The sequence below is a fragment of the Mytilus galloprovincialis genome, chromosome 5 (genome assembly GCF_965363235.1).
Source record: "Mytilus galloprovincialis chromosome 5, xbMytGall1.hap1.1, whole genome shotgun sequence".
NCBI lineage: Eukaryota > Metazoa > Mollusca > Bivalvia > Mytilida > Mytilidae > Mytilus > Mytilus galloprovincialis.
Window position 1 is genome coordinate 40,348,817 of NC_134842.1, and position 24,078 is coordinate 40,372,894.

General features: G+C 30.7%; 2 long non-coding RNA genes across 2 annotated transcripts; both read right to left on the bottom strand.

The window, feature by feature from the left end:
• Positions 1–8,188: 8,188 nt before the first annotated feature.
• On the bottom strand, positions 8,189–12,565 carry LOC143074504 (uncharacterized). Its single transcript, XR_012977897.1, has 2 exons — positions 12,449–12,565; positions 8,189–8,984 (listed from the first exon to the last, which is right to left on the bottom strand). It is a non-coding gene; the product is annotated as an uncharacterized LOC143074504 (long non-coding RNA).
• A 7,008-nt stretch (positions 12,566–19,573) lies between these two features.
• LOC143074505 (uncharacterized) lies at positions 19,574–22,467 on the bottom strand. The gene is made up of 2 exons (XR_012977898.1): positions 22,351–22,467; positions 19,574–19,890 (listed from the first exon to the last, which is right to left on the bottom strand). It is a non-coding gene; the product is annotated as an uncharacterized LOC143074505 (long non-coding RNA).
• Between the last annotated feature and the right edge of the window lie 1,611 nt (positions 22,468–24,078).

Sequence of the window (24,078 nt, forward strand, 5' to 3'; positions counted from 1 at the left end):
TACGTATCATATACCTTACTTGATCCTGTGAAGATATTGTATTGCATCAAAATTGCTTACATTTACAATACATGTAGTTTGGTTATGTATTGGCTTCACTCTACTTGTGCAAAATTACGATATTTTATTGAATTTGTAAATTAGAAATAGACACAGTTTTTAAAAAAACAATATCACGCATGAACTATTGTAAAATCCTATTTTTATATATAAATATTGTGTTTGATATTGAAAATGAAAGTAGATTTCTAAAAAATAAATACATAAAATACATTTTTCAAAAACACACAATGACCATTAAATACTTTTCCCCATCACATTTATAATTAAGAACAATATTGAAATACTCGTGTAAACAATATTATTTATTTAGAGCAAGACTTTACAATACCATCATTTTTTTTTGTATACTCGTCCAATACAATCAATAATTATAAAAACAAATATTATCAAACCATTAAAATTCGACAACGTAGGAGTGCGTATCTTTAGAAAAAAGACAAAATGTTTTTCTTTTTTTCTTTTTCTGATCTTAAACGCTTATTCAAAACTCCTCTCACTACCCGTCTAGAAATCCTTCTACAAACTGCTTCGTCTTCTTCGTCCCATGGTAATAGATAAGTCTCAGTGTTTTTGTCCGATTTCTTAGGATGACAAACGTACAATTGTTGAAGACAAAATATTCTATTATTTTTCGAAAAAATGTTCAAAGCTTCATTTTCATCCGTATCATAAAATACATCTTCGTATGAAACAATAATAAATTTGTTTGAACTCTGATGTGTTTTAATGTGCAAGGCACATGATGCGAAAATACACAAATAATGTACTCCGTATTCCGTCCACATGTTTACTTCATTCTGTTAAGGAATTTTATATCGTTTGTATGATGATATTCTGCAGAAGAAATCAAACCAATATCATGTTTAATGTGTCCCCACTGGATGAAGTAATTTGGCTTCGCCATGCATGTTTGGTTCCTGAAGGTTCAACAACACGGCAATTCTATTGAAATATAAACTATAATTTTCATACATTTAAATATCGGTATCCTTTCTGGCCAAAAATCTTTCCACTTCATTCCCTTGTTCGACAATGACCTGAAAATCTTCATTATTAATTACTCTAAGATAAACAATTGTGGCGGCTACAAACTGTTTTTGTATGAACGGTACTTTTCGACCCAGTAATGGCAGTGTGTTCCTCCCAAAATCTCTAAGTAATCGCATTAATATAGAAACTGATTCAGTTTTTACTATTTCATTTAATGGTTTGCCACTCATCTTATTTTATGCTTGTATATGTAGCGAAATCAGAACGTCTTTAAAAATTGCACAGTCACCAAAATAAATACATAATTGTTAACGGGAACTTCTTAAGGCATCAACTAATAAAATGAACTGGAAATTTTCAAAATTCCACGATGGCACCAGACAAAAATAGAATTGTTTAAATTACCATTTAGTATTAACACACATCTTATTTATGAACAAATTATCTTTTAAAGTAGTTTTCGATCTTATTTTTTTGTTCCGTGTCAAACCAATAAATAGGGTTTCTGGACCCATAAATATCTTACTTTCGTTTTCGTATTGAGATGTAGAGAACAGGTACGACTAATTTAAAGTTTTTTACTGATTTCTTAGGAAGTTAACAGTAAAATGGATGAAACCAAAATATTCTGTTTTTTTTTTGCGATACAACGGTCCAATTATCATCTGCATCTGTGTTATAAAAAAATCTTTACATGATATGATAAGAGATTAGCAATCTTATCAATATTGATACTGATTCAACCTTCAACTTTCCATGTAGCACTTCTTCTCCTTTCATTGTTTTATTCATGACATAGTGTGAACGTCAACATTAGTACATAATGCACGAGGATTTTGAAACGGTTAAACTAATAAGAGATTTTGGCATAGTTTTAGCTGCAAAGTGATTTCCTATGGGAAATTGCATAGTCTTGTTTTACAGTATTGCAATCTTTTGAAGGAATAACTGTAATATGTTTTCTGTCTATGAAGAAAGAACATAAAAATATGATGGCCACTGAATAACGCACGTAGCGTTACTGTTTTTACTGTTTATGAAGTGTTGAATTATTCCAATGTTTCCCCCCAATCCAGACTTGGACTGATATAACTCTTTAAGGTACATATTTGGCTATTTTCGTTTTCAATATTTGTCAACTACTAATAAAGTAACAATTGCCAGCGCTGCTAATAAGTCTTTTATGGACAAAATGTCGTATGTAGTATTTAATAATAACTGTTGTATCTATGAGGATATTTTAGATTCTTAACACATAAATTAAAGCTTCTCTAGACAACACCTTTATTTTTATCATGAGAAATAGATTTATGTTTAAAAGTGAACATATCTTTCTTTTCTTTCATCTATAAATTAATAGTGAAGAACTACACGACGACGAAAGGGATGATTTAACTTTCAGTAGTTGTGAACATTCAATTTATATATAGCAACGTTCCAGCGGCGCCGCCATATATAGTATCTATAATACTAAACGAGGTCCAATTTATCAGCCGTCATCGGGTAAAAACGACAAATCAAAGAATTCAACTTTATATATAGCTAATATAGGACAATGGTGTATATTAAAAAATTACACCACTCCAGACCCTTTTGTTTTCCACATAATTAATAATGCCAATAATTAACAAGTTCGAGGTCCAATCCGATACCGATACCAATAGTATATTCACCTGTTACATATTACCTTATCTGTACGTTCCGCATCTGAAAGGCGCACCACCAAACGGTGTATTTGATTTTGCTATATACACGGGTCATAATCACAGGGTTGACACTACTAAATGCAGTCAAATGTTTACCTATTGTAGTATTTAAATCAGTAAGACTTTACTAAAAATAAGGCGTATAGGTACAGTTTTCAATTTGTTAGCGGGCATGACGTAAAACAGCGAATCAAAGGATTCAACTTTATTAGACAATGCTGTTGATTAAAAAATACTTACGTCCAGGACCTGAATATTACCAATAATTGATAAGTTCCAGGTCGACGGGTTCAAACAGAAAGATTTGAAAGCAGAAAACACTGTGTATCTTATAATGGACCCGCGATATCACGGGTGTGTTCTAGTTATTATTAATATTGCTTCGGTATTAAGAACTTGCTTTTTCTACCATGATTTTGGTAGAAGGAATCCATTAAACAAAGTGTTTGAAGTGGTAAAAATAAAGTCATCTTTATGAAGAAAGTTTTCGAAATACCATCACAAGAAGGTTTGCTGTTACGGTTAATCTGTGGCAAGGATAACCATGGATACATTCCGATTGTCATGCCACAATCATCTCCTGTTTTCCTTCCTCGATAGAGACGCCACCATATAAGACTTATAAGTGGTGATGTACATGTTAGAGCAGCACAATGAATATAAAGCAGGAACTGTCTGACCCTTTCTGGGGATGACCCTTCATTTAAGTTTGGGTTTTTGGGGTCTTGATTTGCACTTTCTAATATTGTGATTTTTGTACTTGTTTTTCTTTTCGTCGTTTTTGTTTATACATGGTGTTTTGGGTCTTTTGTCGACTTATTGGTTTCATATATATATATTCATGTTCTTTATTTTTTATAAAGCCATTTTATACAGATTAATAAATACATCTATGTCTGAAAAATATGATAGAAAGATGAAAACCAATTATGATGGAGCTACACCTTCAGAAACATGTTTAGTATGGTATATTCTGTCTTATTGTATGTTACGAGTAATCAATGTTGTATGTTCATTTGTTTAAGTCTGAGGGTAACCTAAATAGCATTTATTTTGAAAATGCATATCTAGTGTAGCACAACCAGAACGGTGAATATTATTGTAACACATATAAAGTATATGCCGTCTAGTAAATACAAAATACTTGCTGTAAGGATATATATTCACATAATGAAAACTATAACTGATTATCATCCTCTGTAAAAAGGAAAACATACCAATTATGTTAGAAAAATAATTAGAGAGAGAGACAATAAAAGATACAGGAATTGAAAAAAAAAACATCTTCAACAATTTTAAAGGCAATCCACCATTTCACAGTTTCAGACCTCTTTCTCTCTCACACAACCTGAAAATTGGGGTTTTATATATATACTAGAACACACCCGCGAAATCGCGGGCATATACAGCTTGTAAACTGTTGTAGGATGAATTTTTGTAAAAGATATTATGTCTGGAGAATTTATAATAAGGTATCAAAAGCCCTCTCCCTTTTTTCTAAAGTCCGTTTTTTGTTTCCTTTCTGCTAAATTCAATTATTTTCGTGTTTATGGCCTGATAACACAATTATTCTTCCCCTTTGCTACAATGCATTTTTTGGTAAAAGTCAAATTAAATTTAAAACTTGCACCGCTTCAAACATGAAATAAATGAAACTGCTTATAGACCATTATTATTCTAATAAAATATGCTTCTAGGACAATCCATCAGTGCTTTTGAGAGCCCTATGAACATGCCAATGGTTTGATTTGAATCTTGTATAAATGACTAAGGCTAATTTGAGGGGTGGTCGGAGGGGCCCTGACCCCGAAATCCTGTGCATAAAAACATAAAATCCCGAGGCGTTTATTTTAACGAAATTTATATCCGACATCCCGAAATTTGAAAAAAATATTCCCGGATCCCGTAAGGATGAATATCGAAGTCCCGAGCTTTAAAACACCCGATCCCGATTTCCCGAAAATTTCTGCCTCCCTCTAATCTTTACCCTACTTTCATTTTGGCCAAATCACCACTTTCAATTTCAACAATAAAAGGGTATGCCCCATTTATGGGCATTATGTTTGCTAGTCTGTGCGTCCATTCGTTCGTTCGTCCGTCCATCTGTCCCGCTTCAAGTTAAAGTTTTTGTCGAGGTAGTTTTTGATGAAGTTGAAGTCCAATCAACTCGGAACTTAGTAAATATGTTCCCTATGATATAATCTTTCTTAATTTTAATGCCAAATTAGAGATTTAACCCCATTTTACGGTCCACTGAACATAGAAAATTATAGTGCTGATGTGGAAAACGTATACTAAGGACACATTTTTGATTCCACATGTTTTACTTATTTCAATATATATGCAACTGGTACGACCCCTTAGATAGTAAATATTTCAAAGAAAACATTAGCAGAATACAGAGAGTCTCTATATATTATAGTAGTATAATAGTAGTCAACATGTGGATAAATGTGAAAAATAATTGTCTCTAAGGAGGTATAATAGTTGTGGTTCTTGCGATCTAAAAACCATGATATGGAGAATGCTCTGATTGGCTTATTTATTTTTCATTTTTGTAATCTATCATACGATTGGTTGTTCTTGGGCATGTTTAAAAGCGGAAGTCTTATCTATGACTTAAAGTCAGTCTGATGACGGAAACAATATCCGGACACCTATTTTGTCGTTTTTCTCCCAAAATAATTCAATCCGAATAATCATAAGAATGGATGACAAATGCGACTATGCATGTTACCTATAGGACACAGAGGCATTGTGATTAATTTATTGTAGAAGGAAGAGAAACGACACACAAAATGGGGTCTTCTCGTTTGATAGTATAGATACAATGTTTTTGCATGAAACCCCTGAGGGGTTCATGCTTATATATTGGCGAGTTTTGGATGTGTCTATGGGCCACTCGATATCTCTCGGCCGAAAGTCAGTATAAAATTCTCGGAACGTCTCGAAAGTTTTCGGTCATTGATACAGGTCTAAACAGTATGTTATCTACGGCTTTGATATGCTCACTTGATGGCCCTTGACGACGCAATTATTGTTTTAAAACGACCACTGTACACTGTGTGTATCTGGGTGAATTATAACGTTGCCTCGATAACATGTAAACTAATTATGTTTGAAGATTTAACCACGGGATACTGACTGTGTATTTCATTATAGACTTACATGGAGAACATTCTGGTTAAACTAATAATATTAGATCGGAAAACAGAAAGATAATATTCTTATCAAACGTATTTAATTCAATCGGAATGAAAGAAATATATACCAAATATATACTGTATTTATGTTTCTGAAGAAACTAACAATGATTGAAATCAGAATATTTGTAGAGCTGCAATTAAGGAATAAGTATTTTATATATATGACAATTAGATACTCTGCTTTGGTATTTTTAAATATTCATTTGTAAAAGGAAACATAAAAATTTAATCTAAATAAATTCTTGCATCCTACAAAAAAAAATGTTTATAAACAATAATTATTATATTTCTACGTTTTAGTATTTAGGTTTGATTAGTAATAATTTTTATTTTTTTGTATTGTAATATATTTATAAAACGGAAAGTGAGATGAATTTATCAAATATATAGATTTTAAACTTGTGTGTTCTCAATATATAAAGCATTATTTCAAATCCTTGCAGCTCACAACAAACGTAAAAATAATTTACAATATTCACAACAAAATTTAATTACAACCATAATGTTGATTATTTTATACTGTTTTAGAATGGATTTAGTAGTTTGTGCTTATATTTTGTATAGTAATATATTCACATAGTGGAATGTAATAATTTAGAAATAGATTCATTCGATAAATACAATGTCCATCCGTAAATACTTGACGTTCGTGTTTATTGATATTATATATATATATTCAAACGAATTTGAAAAAGAAATACTAGCAGGAACATTAGTTTATTATAAAATTTTGATTCAATTTTTGTTTGTCTGTTTAAATAGTTTAACCTTATAGCATCTACATATTTTTTACTATGGTACGGTTTTGAAAATTGTATTCAATGTGTTGACCAACTATCCTACACGTCTTGTTTCATTCACATTATCATGAGATCACATTTCAAACGCACACTATCGTTTTGCGTTCTCAAAAATTCCAGATAAAATGTCAATTCGAATTTAACTATTATATTAAGATAAGTGATGACGCAAATACGTATTCTTTTCCTGAGTATCAGCGAGATGCTTTCTATTTACTATTTTGTGCGCTAAAATACTATACTATACTTGCATGCAAAACTATTTAATTCACTGGTGAAAGCTTATTTTCGTTTTTGTTATCTAAATTCAGGACACGGCAGAAAGAGATTTACATGTTACTTTCAAGCATGGTCATCATTACTAACGGTATTCTGACCTCGAGTTGTTTCTCTTTTGTTTCTTTTTAGAGTCACTGTCCTATTATAAACTTTGACATTTTCGAAAAGCTATAAGGATTGTCTACCCAAGGAATTATAGATTCCTTAACTTTGTTATGTATTTAGCCTTTTAACTTTTTTCATTCGAGCATCACTGATGCTTTTTTTTGTAGACTTAACTCGTGTCTTGCGTACATCATTTTAATTCTGGTATCTTTTTATATCTACATACCTTTTTATATAAATTGGTTATTTTGAAAGTGTATACCGGTATTCATAAACTTCTGAATTAAAAAATTCTTCGGCAAAACTAAGTTTCCCTGTATAATGTTTGAATTGATTTAAGTAAAATCAGGAAATCCTTAAAATTTGAGATGTTTTATGAGACCAAAAATAAGTCTCTTCATAAGAGGTCCGAATCAATTGCATGCCACAGGTTTCACCCCATAAAACATCTACCATGAGTAAAGACAGTTTCAAATACGAGTTGGGTATATTTAGGCATTCATGTAGGAAACAAACTATAAAGATATGATAGATAAAATAAATGCATCCAGAATTCCAGATTATAAAGCAAACTGAGTGCATAAATTTATATTGCGATAGGTTTGTGTAATTTGCATAAGACATCCGGTTAGTAGAAATGAGAATTTGCCAAAGGGTTATAATTGGAAAAAACTATGTACATTCCCAAGTAATAAATAGAATAGTCGAGCTTTAAAATGACTATTCAAATCGGCCCATTCAAATAGAAGCTGTAAATATATACTTTCAACTGGCTTCTTCTATTCACAGTCAAGTATTTCAATACAAAAGCAAACACAAATTCAGCAACAATCTTCTGGTGACCCGGCAGTCAGCGGTCTTAGGTTCATGTATTGCTTTTCTTTTTTTAAAGAAAGCAACTTGTTCAAATTGAAACTACTTCCTAAGGCTAAACACGTTGCAATCAAATCCAATCAATATGGATTCAGCGTATTGATGTTATTTTTATGCTCTATCTTTATTTTGGTTTGATTCGAGGATCATCTAGATAATATTGAAGTAGTATAGAATTACGTGCATTTATATTAACGAATAATTGCATACATATGTGTCAGTTTGTTTCATAGGGTAGATATAACAATTGCCTGCTTTTTTGAAAAACTTAAATCTATTATTCTAAGTTAAGAACAAATGTCCACGATATACTAAAACTGTTACTTTAAATTTTGTTGATGATCATGCAGAGCCACATTACTACTAACCTCCTTTACGGAATGAATCTCACACATGTGTTATATTTGTTCAATCTCTTGTAACATTTGTAACACATATTGCAATAAGAACTCCTTTATATGAAAAAAATACACATGCTGAAAAACTTGTTTATGTTCCTAATAAGTCACACATGAAACCGATTTCAAAATACATCAGTGTGCACGACGAGTATTCAAAATATATACATCTTTTTTAGAATATGTTTTTCACTTGATCACTTATATTGATTATGAACTACATAAAAAGCAATAAGAAAAATATAAAACCATTATAAACTTCACATTATATACAATTGTTGTTTTTCAAGATTAAGTACTTTCTTTGTAGAATAAAATAAATTTGAAAGTTTCATGTTAAAAAAATTGTCCAAGATGTCAGGCATTTTCCTATCAAGAGATATGCAGTACAACATTCAGTTTATGAATTGTCGTTTTTCTGATCCACACACTCCACAAAAACCCACTGTCGTCTGATGCGGAGTCCCATTTCTGTCTCTGACTACGATAATCCTTGCACCTCTAGTTGGAGTATTTCTTTTGCATCTCAAACAATAGATAGCCATGTTATAATTGAATCTACAACTGAAAGTGAAAACAAAGCTTGAAATACATCACAAACTTTGATTTGATATATACCATAATAGTTTTTAAGACATTGACGGATCACTGTAATGCATACACACATACAATTGCTTAACTTTTTTTTCTTATTTAAACATGTTAAATAAAATTATAGAATATAGATACATATAACTTCACTTTTAAATGCGATATCTCATATTTTTAAAAAGGTTCTATGTTAGTTGATACAAACTAAAAGAGTGTCAATGAGACAACTCTCCATCCAGGTAATAATTTATAAAAGTAAACCATTACAGGTCAAGGTACGGCATTAAACACGGAGCCTTGGCTAACACCGAACAACAAGCTATAAAGGGCCCCAAAAATTACTATTGTAAAATCATTCAAACGGGAAAACCAATGGTATAATCTATACAAAAAGGAGAAACCAGAAACACGAATGAACTACATAAACAGACGACAACCACTGTACATCAGATTCCTGACTTAAAAATATAAAATTTCACAGTGTATTAACCCTCATCAAAATCTAAAAGTATGTATAGTTCAAGAAAATTTCCTTTGAAAAAGCTGTCACCTCCTCCAGTCAATTAAAATAGAAGTTTTCTTTTTTTTCTATTTTTCGCAATCTATAGCAAAGTAAAGAAATGTCAACCATGTACGATTTAGTAAATAATATTTCAATCGTATTATAGTACGGTCTTGTGATAAACATGTGAAATCTCATGATAGCTCATAATCAAAAATTTAAAGGCACATCAGGTTATACAAAATTAACTACATGTACTATTCTATTATATTATATTCACATTGTTTTATGATGATTTCCATTTGAAGAGATTAGTATTTAAGTTTCTTAAAAAACTTAACATTCATATTCTAATTCTGAGCATTTGTCCAAAATCAATTGTTGTCGTTAACTCTAACAAAAACATGCAATCTCACTGTAATGTTTGCTTTACATTTGCCAAAATATATATGAAGAAACTATTTAAGAAAGGATATCTTATATCAAAGTAAAATATTGATCAAGTTCAAAAATACACCGAGGGTATCACCAGCCCAGTAGTCAGCACTTTTTACTGTTTACACGACTTTTTATCATTTTTGAAATACTAAGGCTTTTCTACTTGAGACATAGATTACCTTAGCTGTGTTTGGCAAAACATCGAGGAGTTTTGGTTCTCAATGCTCTTAATCTTCATCCCTTATTTGACCTTTTTTTTGGATTTGAGCGTCACTGATGAGTCTTTTGTAGACGAAACGCGCGTCCGGCGTAAATACAAAATGTAATTCTGGTATCTATGATGAGTTTATTTTCTATCATATTATAGCAAATTAATAATTATGATAAGGCTACCTTCATAGTAATTCGTATCACATCATAAACATATCTTGAAAGACAATTGCATAAAATACGACACATTCAGTATTTAGAATATATCTAGACACAGTATATTACATGTATAAAATCATTTATTACCATATAAAATAGCTTTCATGATACTGATATTCAGCAAAGACTTCCCTGAGATCAAAGTTATTTAACCAAAAATTCTTAATTCTATGTTTAAAATCAACATCATCTTTACCCATAATATCAACCTATGCGACTAAATATATACTTGTGTGTTCTTGTTCTGATTGAGATTGTGACACGGTGATCACTGCTATACCCCTATTTTGGCAATTTTACCTATTGTGTCTGTTTTGTTTACTCATCGTCAGCAATATAATGGAATTTGACGCGACTGTCATGCAAGTGAGAGGTTTAGCAGTACAAAACAGATTAAATCCATCATTTTATACATAAGTCAGGAATATGACAATTGTTGTCCTTTCGTTGGATGTGTTTTACCTTTTGATTTTGCCATTTGACTTGACTTTCGGTTTTCAATTTTCCTCGAAGTTCAGTAATTTTGTGATTTTACTTTTTACGATATCACTTAAAAAGTAAAATCACAAAAATACTGAACTTAGAGTAAAATCAATTCGGAAAGTCCATAATCACATGGCAAAATCAAAAAACAAAACGTATCAAAAACGAATAGACAAGAACTGTCATATTCCTGACTTGATACAGGCATTTTCAAATGTAGAAAATGGTGGATTAAACCTGGTTCTATAGTGCTAACCCTCCCACTTTAATGACAGTCTCATCAAATTCCGTTATATTTACATTGATGCGTTAAATGAACAGACACAATAAATAAAATAGTCAAAATATGGGCACATCAGTCATCATCGTATAACAATTTTAAAAGGAACAATTTAACAGAACACAAAAATATCTACTATCTACGAACACATTCATTGATTTGAGTGTCTGACGTCAGAAAATTTTATACGTCACATAAATTTGTCGTTCAATGTGAATACAAACGATTTTAAAATTTTACATAGGCAATGTTAGCATACAGGGTTAAAAAATAAAAAGTATGTAAGAATAAATTTCAGAAATAGACCGAGATTTAAACTAGTCCAAAAGTTATATATAGAATTTAAAAGAATCCACAAATAGTTAATTCCACTACGCGATTGAATGATTTTGACGTTTGTGGTTCAACGTATATAGTAATTCATAATAGAAATATATCATAATGACATATGATAGAACAATAGCATACTGACAGGATCTTTTAAAGTACAGAGTCACGTTATAAGAACAAAAAAATAAAAAAGTCGCATATACAAAACAAACCACCAACAAATGAAAGCCAATACAAACACATTGACGAGATGTATAAGTACTGAGCCACGTCAAACGAATATCACATAAACCCATTCAACAGTAAAAGTAATATTAATAATAGAACAAAGACAAATGAAAGAACTATAAAACATGTTGTTAAGATGATAAAAAACATCAGTACGCAGAATCTATACATCAAAACCATCGTGTATTATTTGAGAAGTTGATACCAATCTTAAAACAAAGTACATTTGCTTAAATGTTACGAGCACACAGTTAAGTAAATCTAATGTACTCATGTACATCTGGGACAGTACAATTTGTAACTCATATGTAAATACCATTACTTGGTTGATCATCGGTTAGACTATTAATGACACAAAACATGATTTTGAATAAATAAATATAAAGATGTCGTGTTGTACGGTTTGTTGAATTTAGATACAAACTGGGTAAAACAAAACAACCAAACAGGCAATTTAACTAAAACTGTTAATTAGTTATGTGAAACTGTCCACACATTTTCATAATAAATGATAAAAAACTATAAACTCGTATATTAATAATTTCAATGAGGATATTATGATAAATTTGTGAATCTATTTAAACATTTTACAAAACGCGGAGACTGTTAATCTTACAATACTGATATTCATTTTTTTATCATTTATTAACGATGAACAAAAATGCAAATAGCAAATAAATAATATTAAAACGCGTGTATTACAAACACGACAATTTTATAAAAGTCGTAACCCAAAAAATATTATACCTGTAAATCAACCTGTAGTATTACTGTTTCTTTAATTTTAATGATATAACCTTGAGATTCTCACAACTATGTGATAATAAAAATATGTGTTATCATCAACTAGATCTTCAATGACATGTTTATAACAAAACAAAATCACTATTTGGAGGTAACAACATATTATTTTAGTCAATAATGAAAGTGAAAGTAAATTTTCTAAAAACCATTGTGCATGAATTTAGATAAACTGTACATTTGGTTTGTATCCTTTATGAATATAAATGATTTTTATTATGTATACTCAGTCTAAATATATCTATGTTTTACAATGATTACTTAAGATACATATTGAAAATCCTCAATGGTAATGTGATACAATTCAGTTCAATTTGCACCTTGATTTTTAAATTCAGCATATACAGTCTTTCAATCGCAATAATTTAATTTATCCGGTAGTAGTTTTTAGACGTTCTTGACTATGTACATGTGTCTTTGCATGTTATCAACAGTAACGAGTTAACAGTGTGCTGTTTCTTGCTTCTTTGCATAACATTCGATGACTGTGTTACTAAAAACAGGTGAAACAGCAGGAAATAAAGAGGGTTGACACGGGAATGACTTTACTTAAAAAGATAGCAGGCTGAAATAGAATGTCGTTTAACCATAATTGATATTCATTGTACGACAATGCAACCTTGGATTGAAACAATGTAACGGATATTGAATATTTTTCCTCATAACTCTTCTTCGACCCTGGATCCATCTTGTATATTGTATCATGTTTTGGAAATGTAAACCTTTACAACCCGAATCATTGTGAATAAGAGTATTATAAACGACGACACGAATGTTATGTATGGTACTACTTTGATATAAAAAGAGTTTCTGCCAAAGCAATTATATGAGAAAAACTTTTGCCATCTTAAATCTTTATGTCAATTTTCTATGCAAAACTTGACGAAACTACATTTCAGACAGCGCAAAGGGAAATTCAGATCAATAGATTGTCCATAGGAAATGGTTTTGACGAAGAGATGTATTTCTGTGGAACCCAAGATACAAAGCGAAATTTTATTTGTTCCCCATTTCATCCTGACAAAATAGTATGATGCTTCAAATATTTGTGCACATTAAAATCAGTATGTCTAATTAATATGATCTACCGTTCTGGTAATCAATTGCAAAAGATCGGTAATTGCCATTCAGTATCTCATATCTAATTAAATGTATTCTATGTTTACATTTAAAGGTACCAGTGATTTCAGTAAACAAAATATGTATATGATCTTATTTTTTATGATATGAATCTGTGTGCGCCAGACAGTGCTTTGTTCGAATAAGCGTCAAATGTGTACATGCAATAAAGAAAGAAAAAAAAACGAATGTAGTATGCTTGTTTTTATTATACATGTTGTGAGCAGAAATAATCAGCTTATATAAAAAAGAAGATGTGGTATGATTGCAAAAGAGACAACTCTCCACAATAGACCAAAATGACACAGAAATTAAAAACAAAGCTCAAACGTGTACAGATTTCGGATCTAGAAGAAATAGATTTATAGACTGGACATGTGTTTACTCAGTAAAACACATTTATATACTTAAAGGGGGGGGGGAACACTAAAGTAGTATTCATAATTTTTAGAGACCCCATGGAGATTTTTAAAAGAATTTAGTCTGAACTTATTCATATTGCCTATTAGAGAAAATATCTACAACCTACAAAACAAGTTTGGTTCTATGAAGCGAATTATGCTTAAACATGCTTAAAGATGTTAAAGGCAGAGCTGTATCAATTTCAAGTTTTTACTAACTTTTTTTGGTAAATTTCTCTTTATTCTTACCGTTTTTTCTTCTTAGCTTGACAATTTTGACAGTAATATCTACATTATGTCTAGAAATTAAAATGCGAAATCTGAGAACTGAAAACAGATTATTAGTAAGTAAGTACCCCAGATCCCTCTACGTCTCCGTACATCATCAGAGATTTGTAACATATATGTTCATAAGAATTGAATAAAACTTTCTTACAAGGTAATATCATATCATTATACAAACGATATTTTTCAAGGGAATCTCCTATACAAGTTATACAAGTGAGAGGTTTAGCGAGCTATACAACTAGACTCAATCCCCAATTTTCCACATAGGAAAATGCTTGTTTCAAGTCAGGAATATGACGGTTGTTATCCATTACATTTGTAATTTGACACGGCATGTATGTGGAACAGTAAAACTATAGAATTTATATCTTTTGCTTCATAAGGATTGAATGAAACTTTCTGACAAGGTAATAACATTATACAAACGAAAATATATTTATAAGGAGTCTCTTATACAAGTCATACAAGTGAGTGGTTTACCTAGCTAGATTCAATTCAACATTTGCTACATAAGAAAATCCCTGTACCAAGTTGTTATCCATTCGCTTGATGTGTTTGAGCATTTGATTTTTCCATTTAATAAGGGACTATTCGTTTTGAACTTTTCTTCGGAGTTCAGTCTTTTTGTCATTTAAATTTTTTTTTAATATAATGCTTAATATCGACAATAATGAGCAAGAATGTCTGCGAAGCTCATTTTATTGTAAATATAATTAATAGTTCATATATGTATGATAACAGGTTTTTAAAATGAACATTAAATAAATGTAAGATATTTTGTTTACCTGGGGCATTGAACTTGTGAGGTAATTATATAAACATGATAAACGTGCAATACCATTTTGTAATTGGACACGGCATGTATGTGGAACGGTATAGACTTTAAAAATTATTTTTTTTGTGTGTAAACAATCGTATTCTGGTCTTGGTAATAATTGACCACATATCATATAACTGCATTGATCGTGAGAACATAATACATTGCGTCTAACTTGCTTACATTTGAAATATTTGGTTATCTATTTGCATAATTTGCTTATATATTCCGTTAATTTGTTTATGATAAATAGATCAAGTTTTAAATTAACGATTTCACGCATGAACTATTGTTTTAACTTATTTTTATTAATTAAATAAATATTGTGTTTGATATTGAAAATGAAAGTAGATTTCTGGAAAATAAATAACGAAACACATTTTTAAAAAACAAATACTGACCATTAAATACTTTACCCCATAACATTTAAATTTAAGAATAATAATGAAATACTCGTGTTAACAGTCTTGTTTATTTATAGCAAACTTATATAATAACAATATGATTCTTAAACAATTCTTCCAATACAGTCAACAATTATTATAGAAATATTACAAAACCGTTAAAATTCAACATGGACTTCTCGGTTATATTTCCTCGCAAACATTGGAATCCATAAATTTAGAAAAACGACAAAATGATTTTCGTTTTTTCTTTTCTGTTCTAAAACGCTTATTTGAAACTGCTCTCATTACTCGTCTAGAAATCCTTCTACAAACAGGTTCTTCCTCTTCGTCCCATGGTAATAGATAGGTCTCAATATTTTTGTCTGATTTTTTAGGAGGACAAAAGTAAACTGGATATAGACAAAATATTCTACTATAATGCGACAAAATGTTCAAGGCCACATCTTCGTCTGTATCATAAAATACATCTTCATATGAGACGATAAGAAATTCATTTGTACGCTTTGAAAATTCATTAATGAGTCGTGCACACTGATGAGTTTTTAATGTGCAAGGCACATGATGTGAAAATACACAAATAATGTACTCCGTATTGCGTCCACATGATTGATAAAACTGATATTTCATTCTTTCGAGAAATTTTATATCGTTTGTATAATGATATTCTTCAGAAGAAATCAAACCCATATCGTTTTTAATGCTTCCCATTGGATCAAGTAATCTTGCTTCGCCATGCATGTTGGGTTCCTGAAGGTTCAACAAAACGGCAATTCTATTGAAATATAAACTATAATTTTCATACATGTTTATATCGGTATCCTTTCTAGCCAATAATCGTTCCACTTGATTCCTGGGTTCGACAATGACCTGGAAATCTTGATTATTTATTTCTCGAAAAGAAACAATTGTGGCGACTACAAACTGTTTTTGTATGAATGGTACTTTTCGACCCAGTAATGGCAGTGTGTTTCTCCCAAAATCTCTCAGTAATCGCATTAATATTGAAACTGATTCAACATTCACTATTTCATTTAACGGTTTATCACTCATATTGTGTTATGCTGGTATATGTAGAAAATCAGAACGTATTTAAAAATTTGCACAGTAGACCAAAATAAATACATTTTTGTTAAACAGGAAATTTTTAAAGCATAAACTAATGAAACGAGCTGGAATTTTTCAAATTTCCACGATGGCACAAAGACAAAAATAGAATTTGTTTAAATCGCCACTTTGTATCACATATTTATTTATGAATAAATTATCATCGTTTAAAAATAGTTTATCAATTTTATCTTTGTGTCCCGTGTCAAATTAATAGATAGGGTTTTTTGACCCATAAATATCTTACTTTCGTTTTCGTTATTAGAAATAGAAAACAGGTACGACTACTCTTTGACTGATTTCTAAGGAAGTCAACAGTAAAAAGGATGAAACCAAAATTTTCTGCTTTTTTGCGATAAAACGGTCCAATAATCATCTGCATCTGTATTATAAATACATCTTTATATGATATGATAAGAAATTAGCAATCTTATCAATATTGAAACTGATTCAACCTGCAACCTTCAATGTAGCACTTCTTCTACTGCCGTTGTTCAAAATAAGTACATAATGAACGAGGATTTTGAAACGCAAACTATATTTTGGCACAGTTTTAACACCAAACGGGGTTCCCATGGGAAATTGCATAGTCTCTATTTACAGAATTACAATCTATTTAAGGAATGACTGTAATATGTTTTCTGTCTATGAAGAAAGAACATACAAAAATATGATGGCCACTGAATAACGCACTTAGCATTACTGTTTTAACTGTTTATGAAGTGTTGAATTATTCCAAACACCAATGTTTCCCCCAATCAAGGCTTGGAATGATAATGAGTCGTTTATGGACAAAACTGTCGTATGGAGTATTAAATAATAACTTTTATATCTATAAGGAGATTTTAAATTCTTAACACATAAATTAAAGCTTCTCTAGACAACAACTTTAATTTTATCATAAGAAATAGATTATTATTTAAAAGTGAAAATATCCTTTTTGGCATTCATTTAGAAATAGATAGTGAATAACAAACCACGACGACGAAAGGAATGATTTAACTTTCTGTAGTTGTGAACATTCAATTTATATATAGCAACATTCCAGTAGCGCCGCCATAAATATTATTATTATTAATATAAATACCGTAATGTTTTTTTTTTTTTATTTTTTGACGCTCAAGGCCAAAAATTTGAAAATCCAACTTTGGCTGAGGGAGTTGAAACCTTAGTTTCTTAATAATTAATAAATTTATAAACGGACAATTTTAGTAAAGTTTGTTAAATCATGTCAGTACCGATATACTGACTACTGAGCTGATGATAAACTCGGGGACTGATAGTCCACCAGCAAAGGTATCGACCAAGTGATGTAAAAAATTAAAACCAACACGTTAAATAATTTCTTGCGTCCGAAGCGCTTTTCTGGATTTACTTTCATCAGGAACGCTCAAAGCCAAACATTTGAAATCTGAAGATGTATAAGTACCGAAACCGTTGAAGAGCTATATGTCAAAAATACTTAAAATAAATACAACAATTTATCTGAAGCCAACTTTGCCATAAAGAGTTGAAACCTTAGTTTCTTAATAATTCATAAACTTATAAACGGACAATTTTAGTAAAGTTTGTTAAATTATGTCAGTGCCGAAATACTGACTACTGAGCTGATGATAAACTCGGGGACTGATAGTCTACCAGCAGAGGTATCGAAGCAGTGATGTAAAAAATTGAAAACAATACGTTTAATAATTTCTTGCGTCCGAAGCGCTTTTCTTGATTTACTTTCATCAGGAATGCTCAAAGCCAACATTTTAAATCTGAAGATGAATAAGTACCGAAACCGTTGGAGAGCTATATGTCAAAAATACCTAAAATAAATACCCAAATGCATCTAAAGCCAACTTTGCCTGAGGGGGTTGAAACCTTAGTTTCGTAATAATTTATAAACTTATTTACGGACAATTTTAGTAAAGTTTGTTAAATTATGCATGTTATGTCAGTACCGAAATACTGACTACTGAGCTGATGATAAACTCGGGGACTGATAGTCCACCAGCAAAAGTATCGACCCAGTGATGTAAAAAATTGAAAACAACACGTTTAATAATTTCTTGCGTCCGAAGCGCTTTTCTAGATTTATTTTCATCAGGAACGCTCAAAGCCAAACATTTGAAATCTGAAGATGTATAAGTACCGCAACCGGCGAAGAACTATATGTCGAAAAATACCTAAAATAAAAAGCCAAATTCATCTAAAGCCAACTTTGCATGAGGGAGTTGAAACCTTAGTTTGTTAATAATTTATAGATCGATAAACGGACAATTTTAGTAAAGTTTGTTAAATCATGTCTGTACCGAAATACTGACAACTGAGCTGATGATACCCCAGGCACTGTCTGAACCTTTCTGTGGATGACCCTTCATTTAAGTTTGGGTTTCTTGATTTGCAGTTTCTAATATTGTGATTTTTGTACTTGTTTGTCCTTTCGTCTTTTTTGTCTATGCATGGTGTTTTGGGTCTTTTGTCGACTTATTGGTTTTATATATATATATTCATGTTCCTTATTTTTTATAAAGCCATTTTATACAGATTAATAAATACATCTATGTCTGAAAAATATGATAAAAAGAGGAAAACCAATTCGAATGGAGCTTGATCTTTATGTTTAGTATGCCATATTCTGTCTTATTGTATGTTACGTGTAATCAATGCTGTATGTTCATTTGTTTAAGTCTGAGGGTAACCTAAATAAAATTTATTTTGAAAATGCATATCTAGTGTAGCACAACCAGAACGGTGTTTATGTTCCTAATCAGTCTCGCATGAAACCGATTTCAAAATACATCAGTGTGCACGAATATTTAAAATATATACATCTTTTTTAGAATATGTTTTTCACTTGATCACTACTTATATTGATTATGAATGATTATCATTCTGATACAAATAAAAATCACAACAACTACATAAAAAGCAATAAGAAAAATATAAAACCATTATAAACTTCACTTTATATAAAATTGTTGTTTTTCAAGATTAAGTACTTTCTTTGTAGATTAAAATAAATTTGAAAGTTTCATGTTAAAAAAATTGTCCAAGATGTCAGGCATTTTCCTATCAAGAGATATGCAGAACAACATTCAGTTGATGAATTGTCGTTTTTCTGATCCACACACTCCACAAAAACCCACTGTTGTCTGATGCGGAGTCCCATTTCTGTCTCTGACTACGATAATCCTTGCACCTCTAGTTGGAGTATTTCTTTTGCATCTCAAACAATAGATAGCCATGTTATAATTGAATCTAAAACTGAAAGTGAAAACAAAAGTTGAAATACATCACAAGCTTTGATTTGATATATTCTATAATAGTTTTTAAGACATTGACGGATCACTGTAATGCATACACACATACGATTGCTTATCTTTTTTTTCTTATTTAAACATCTTAAATAAAATTATAGAATATAGATACATATAATTTCACTTGTAAATGCGATATCTCATATTTCTAGAAAGGTTCTATGTTAAAGGATACAAACTAAAAGAGTTCCAATGAGACAACTCTCCATCCAGGTAATAATTTATAAAAGTAAACCATTACAGATAACGGTACGGTATTAAACACGGAGCCTTGGCTAACACCGAACAACAAGCTATAAAGGACCCCAAAAATTACTATTGTAAAATCATTCAAACGGGAAAACCAACGGTATAATCTATACAAAAAGGAGAAACCAGAAACACGAATGAACTACATGAACAGACGACAACTACTGTACATCAGATTCCTGACTTAGAACTAGAAAATTTCACAGTGTATTAACCCTCATCAAAATCTAAAAGTATGTATAGTTCAAGAAAATTTCACTTGAAAAAGCTTTTATTGCCACCACCTCCAGTCAATTAAAGTAGAAAAGTTTTCTTTTCTTTTCTATTTTTCGTAATCTATTGCAAAGTAAAGAAGTGTCAACCATGTACGATTTAGTAAATAATATTTCAATCGTATTATATTACGGTCTTGTGATAAACATGTGAAATCTCATGATAGCTCATAATCAAAAATTTAAAGGCACATCAGGTTATACAAAATTAACTACATGTACTATTCTTTTTTATTATATTCACATTGTTTAATGATGATTTCCATTTGAAGACATTAGTATTCAAGTTTCTTAAACAACTTAACATACATATTCTAATTCTGAGCATTTCCAAAATCAATTGTTGTCGTTAACTCTAACAAAAACATGCAATCTCACTGTAATGTTTTCTTTACGTTTGCCAACATATATATGAAGAAACTATTTAAGAAAGGATATCTTATATCGAAGCAAAATATTGATCAAGTTCAAAAATACACTTTGTATATATGCCACTGCTGGTGGAGTTTTTATTCGCCAAGGGTATCACCAGCCCAGTAGTCAGCACTTTTTACTGTTTACACGACTTTTTTTATCGAACACTATAGCTTTTCTACCTCAGGAATAGATTACCTTAGCTGTGTTTGGCAAAACATTGAGGAGTTTTGGTTCTCAATGCTCTTCATCTTCATCCTTTATTTGACCTTTTTCTTTTTATTTGAGCGTCACTGATGAGTCTTTTGTAGACGAAACGCGCGTCTGGCGTAAATACAAAATGTAATTCTTATATCTATGATGAGTTTATTTTCTATCATATTATAGCAAATTAATAATTATGATAAGGCTACCTTCATAGTAATTCGTATCACATCATAAACATATCTTGAAAGACAATTGCATAAAATACGACACAATCAGTATTATGAATATATCTAGACATAGACTTCCCTGAGATCACAGTTATTTAACCAAAAATTCTTTATTCTATGTTTAAAATCAACATCATCTTTACCCATACTATCAACCTATGCGACTAAATATATACTTGTTTGTTCTTGTTCTGATTGAGATTGTGACACGGTGATCACTGCTGTACCCCTATTTTGACAGATTACCTATTGTGTCTGTTCTGTTTACTCATCGTCTTCAATATAATGGAAATTGACGCGACTGTCATGCAAATGAGAGGTTTAGCAGTACAAAACAGGTTAAATCCACCATTTTCTACATAAGTCAGGGATATGACAATTGTTGTGCTTTCCTTGGATGTGTTTTATCTTTTGATTTTGCCATTTGACTTGACTTTTAGTTTTCAATTTTCCTCGAAGTTCAGTAATTTTGTGATTTTACTTTTTACGATATCACTTAAACCAATCTTTAAACAAAGTACATTTGCTAAAAATGTTACGAGCACACAGTTAAGTAAATCTAGCGTACTCATGCACATCAGGGGCAGTACAATTTGTAACTCAAATGTAAATACCATTATTTGGTTGATCATCGGTCAGACTATTAATGACACAAAACATGATTTTGAATAAATTAATATAAAGTTGTCGTGTTGTACGGTTTGTTGAATTTAGATACAAACTGGGTAAAACAAAACAACCAAACAGGCAATTAAACTAAAACTGTTAATTAGTTATGTAAAACTGTCCACACATTTTCATAATGAATGATAAAAAACTATAAACTCGTATATTAATAATGTCTATGAGGATATTATGATAAATTTGTGAATCTATTTAAACATTTAAAAAAACTCGGAGACTGTTTATCTTGCAATACTGATTTTCATTTTTTTATCATTTATTAACGATGAACAAAAATGCAAATAAATAATGTTTAAACGCGTGTATTACAAACACGACAATTTTATAAAAGTCGTTACCCAAAAAATATCATACCTGTAAATCAACCTGTAGTACTACTGTTTCTTTAATTTTAATGATATAACCTTGAGATACACACAACTATGTGATAATAAAAATATGTTATCATCAACTAGATCTAAAATGACATATTTATAACAAAGCAAAGTCACTATTTGGAGGTAACAACATATTATTTTAGTCAATAATTAAAGTGAAAGAACATTTTCTAAAAACCATTGTGCATGAATTTAGATAAACAGTATGCAGGTAAATTGTACATTTGTTTGTATCCTTTATAAATATAAATGATTTTTTTATGTATACTCAGTCTAAATATATCTATGTTTTACAATGATTACTTTAGATACATATTGAAAATCCTCAATGGTAATGTAATACAATTCAGTTCAATTTGCACCTTGATTTTTAAATTCAGAAAATGATATTCATGGAACTGCTATACAGTCTTTTAATCGCAATAATTTAATTTATCCGGTAGTAGTTTTCAGATGTTACTGACGATTTACATGTGTCTTTGCATGTTATCAACAGGAACGAGTTAACAGTGTGCTGTTTCTTGCTTCTTTGCATAACATTCGATGACTGTGTTACTAAAAACATGTGAAACAGCAGGAAATAAAGAGGGTTGACACGGGAATGACTTTACTTACAAAGATAGCAGGCTAAGTAGAATGTCGTTTAACCATAATTGATATTCATTGTACGACAATGCAACCTTGGATTGAAAAAAGTAAAAACACAAAAATACTGAACGTCGAGGAAAATTCAAAAAGGAAAATCCAAAATCAAAAGGCAAAATCAAAAGGCAAAATCAAAAGTCCAAACACATCAAACGAATGGATAACAACTGTCATATTCCTGACTTGGTACAGGCATTTTCTTATGTAGAAAATGGTGGATTGAACCTGGTTTTATAGCTAGCTAAACCTCTCACTTGTATGACAGTCGCATCAAATGTAACAATGTAACGGATATTGAATATTTTTCCTCATAACTCTTCTTCGACCCTGGATCCATCTTGTATATTGTATCATGTTTTGGAAATGTAAACCTTTACAACCCGAATCATTGTGAATAAGAGTATTATAAACGACGACACGAATGTTATGTATGGTACTACTTTAATATAAAAAGAGTTTCTGCTAAAAGGAATTATAAGAGAAAAAACAATTGCCATCGTAAACCTTTATGTCAATTTTCTATGCAAAACTTGACGAAACTACATTTCAGACAGCGCAAATGGAAATTTGGATGTATAGCTTGTCCATAGAAAATGGTTTTGACGACGAGATGTATTTCTGTGGAACCCAAGATACAAAGCGAAATTTTATTTGTTCCCCATTTCATCCTGACAAAATAGTATGGTGCTTCAAATATTTGTGCAAATTAAAATCAGTATGTCTAATTAATATGATCGACCGTTCTGTTAATCAATTGAAAAAAATCGGTAATTGCCATTCAGTATCTCATATCTAATTAATTGTATGCTATGTTTACATATAAAAAGTACCGGTGATTTCAGTAAACAAAATATGTATATGATCTTATTTTTTATGATATGAATCCGTGTGCGCCAGACAGTGCTTTGTTCGAACAAGCGTCAAATTTGTACATGCAATAAAGAAAGAAAAAAAAAAGAATGAAGTATGTTTGTCTTTAGTATACATGTTGTGAGCAGAAATATTCAGCTTATATAAAAAAAAGAAGATGTGGTATGATTGCAAAAGAGAAAACTCTCCA